The sequence below is a fragment of the Molothrus aeneus genome, chromosome 3, assembly GCF_037042795.1.
Source record: "Molothrus aeneus isolate 106 chromosome 3, BPBGC_Maene_1.0, whole genome shotgun sequence".
Classification (NCBI taxonomy): Eukaryota; Metazoa; Chordata; class Aves; order Passeriformes; family Icteridae; genus Molothrus; species Molothrus aeneus.
Window position 1 is genome coordinate 89,437,401 of NC_089648.1, and position 3,115 is coordinate 89,440,515.

Sequence of the window (3,115 nt, forward strand, 5' to 3'; positions counted from 1 at the left end):
AATCATCAGAGCTGGTTAGTCAGGCATTCCAGATAGTGGTTCTTTTCAGAACCTTTTTTAAAGGGTTGGTTAACTACCTCAGTAGCAGAGGATTGAACTATACCCTGTCTGTACTGTACATAGAAAATCTTTGTAGATAAAAGCAAGGCTTGTTTAATATGATATGAGGGTAAGATTATAATATACCAAATGTAACATTCTTAGTTGCCTTTAGTTCCAGAGGCTTTGTAAGACTTCCTCATGACCATCATAACAGGCCTTGCTTTTGTCGTATTTTGTGGCTGAAAAAGCAGCCTTGCTTCTTCAGATATTGTAGTTATTTGGATGTATAATAGTTTAGCAAGATGTTACTTTTGTAAGACATCAGATGTTCAAAAAAAGTGCATCAGCAACTTGTACTAAATACTGCAGTGTCCCTTTATAAAAGGTCAGACTAAAACTGACAACTGTACAGTGAAGCCTGACATTTGGATATTTTGAAGTTTTTCATAAATCATAGAATAGTATATGGCTGTAGTTTAGCTTTTTAGGTAAAAGGTATGTTTTCATTAGTGCATTTCTTATTGCTGATCACTGTAAAAACATGTGGATCAGCTTTCCATTTCTCTTACGCAGATCATGATAACCTGTAGAGTAGAGTAGAGTACAATCATTTGTGCTATGTTTTTAATTTTCTAAAGCACCTTGATGACAGTGAGTGTTCAGTGGTGAAGCATCCTCTATTGAACAACCCTTAAAAAAAGATGAAATAAAAACAGAACCTTGCCAAGTCCAGTTTCATATAGGTAAAAGATAGATAAAATTATGACTTACTTTGGACTTGGCATAAAGAGTTCCCTTAACACCCTTCACAAAGGGATACTGCAGTTATATTACATACCCATAGGCACCACAATGAAAATTGAAGCTTATACCTAATTAAGGTTTTATACACACCAGTTCCCCCAGTAAATGCAAATTTTAACAAAATTAGACATGTCATATGTTGAAAATGCTCATGGCAAACAATCATTTTGCATTCCTGCAAATAAAATTGTTTTATACTGTAAGCTGGAGGCGAGTGTAACTTATTTTTGTAATAAAGTTTTTATTTTTTTTATGTGTCATTAATATAAATGTGTGTTAGTACAGAGATCTTCTGGTTAAAAACTTAGAATCGCACACATTTCAGTATGTTTACTTGTATTTACATAAGTTTTAGAATAGTGGTTGCCAATAGCCTGTATGTTTTCACATTAATTGATTTTTTTTTTTTTGTTATCTTAATAAACCATTTTAGTATGTTGTATGTCAATTACTGGGATAGCTGGGACATAAAGTGTAATTAAAAATTGTCAAGTATTCATTGGAATATGTAAATGTGCCTTGCCAGTTTTGAACTTTAAAACAAAGTAAGTGAACAATGGTGAAATGAGTAGTCAATGCCTAAGAGACATTTGCTACCGGAGTTTTATATACTGCCCTTGCTAAAGAAAAGAAATTTCTTCCTCAAATTCGAGCGTAAAACTTAACAGTTGCATTAGCTTCTGAATTTTGAAATCTACTTAGAGAAATTAGGCTTATGGAAAGTGAGTTTTCTAATTGTAGCCTTAAGTATAATTTTGAATTTCAATGTAATCCTTGGTGCTGGCATTCCCAGTGCCAAGGAGTTTAAATGCTCCCTTCAAAGAGGTTGCCATGCCTACTGGCACTTTTACTGTCATACGGTTTTATAAGGAACACTGTCAAGATGTGGAAACCAATTTTGAACTTCCTATGAAATGAAACACTGGGGGCTGTAGGAGAGGGAAAGTCCTCAGATTTCTTAATCTAGAAATCTCTCCATTGCTGAAAAACTTAAAACACTTGTTGGATCACAAGTGCTAGTGACGAGTTCTTAGTCTGGAAACGTGTTGCGGGGGATAATACGTTTATGGAATTGTAAGTGTAGATGGAAGTGCATAAAAACATTGCAACTAAGGCACTATGTTTGTTGAAATTGTGGATTAAATCCCTAATTTCAGCTCTGATAAAAGCATGGGGGATGACTATTTAAAGAAAAAAAAAAAACAAGCAAAATTGATAGGAAAGTTTTTAATGGAATGCAAGCAATGGTGAGTGAGCAAAATACCAAGATCCTGACAGTGTTCCCTCCAATTATGAACTCAAGCCATTATAACTTTTACAATTAAATATGATTTGCACTGTTCTGATATTGGTGCAGTTTTTTAGAAAAATTATCAGTAAACTAAATTGCATGTGGTGATTAATATTGTGGAAAAAAAACTAAAATCAAAAAAATGTTATTTTTCAAAGCTTTAAATTTGATTGTTTAAAGAAAAAAAACATTAAGTGGAAATACTGGTGAGAATGGGCAAGTGCATATATACAACATCAGTTTGGTTGCACTTGGGTGTTGGTAAACTTGAAATGTTCTACAGCAATAATGCATCTCTTAGGGGGTGCTTTGGTGACAAATGAACATATGACACAGTTCTTTTTGGCATGTTGAAGGCAAGTTTTGACTTAATATAATGTGCTGCCTCTGTTTATTCTTATAGGAGGCTTTCTTTACTGAAACACCTGCAAAGGTGCATAAGTAGTATAGTTCCACATTGGTTTGTAATATGTTTCTAAATTTGAAGTCTAGTTGAATTTAATATGAAACCGGAAACTGCTGCTGCTTAACACTTCTGGTTTATAAACACTCCAATACACAGCTTTTTAAATTATACTCCTGTTTTAATACTCATTTTTGTTTGAAAGGTTTCATATAGGACATGCAACTGTACTTTTTTTTTTCTTTCCAGTTTTTAAAGAGGAGATTTGTTATGACCCAGAACTTAAGTTTGTGTTTATACTGTTGGAGGAAGGCTGTTATTACAATAAGATACTGAGATCAGTTTCTGAATTTCTGCGTTGTACAACTCTTATGTAAATACTGTCTTTAAAATCTAAAATAAGGAATACTAATTCTGTTCTTGTTGGGGGTGAGGGGTATGACATAGTCTAAAATAAATGTAGTGTCCTCTAAAAGCAGGATTCCCAACTTCAGGATAGACATATTATACGTGGCTGCAACTTTTTATTCCCTTGTGCCTTTGATTATTCTTCAGAGGCTTAACTTTCCTGTTCA

General features: G+C 33.6%; 1 protein-coding gene across 4 annotated transcripts in view; it reads left to right on the forward strand.

The window, feature by feature from the left end:
* Positions 1–2,890, forward strand: part of SYNCRIP (synaptotagmin binding cytoplasmic RNA interacting protein) — a 26,604-nt gene extending 23,714 nt beyond the window's left edge. For all 4 annotated transcript variants that reach the window (XM_066547355.1, XM_066547356.1, XM_066547357.1 and 1 more), the window contains exon 12: positions 1–2,890. This exon is cut by the window's left edge. The gene's annotated coding sequence lies outside the window, so the exon portion shown is untranslated.
* Positions 2,891–3,115: the final 225 nt, after the last annotated feature.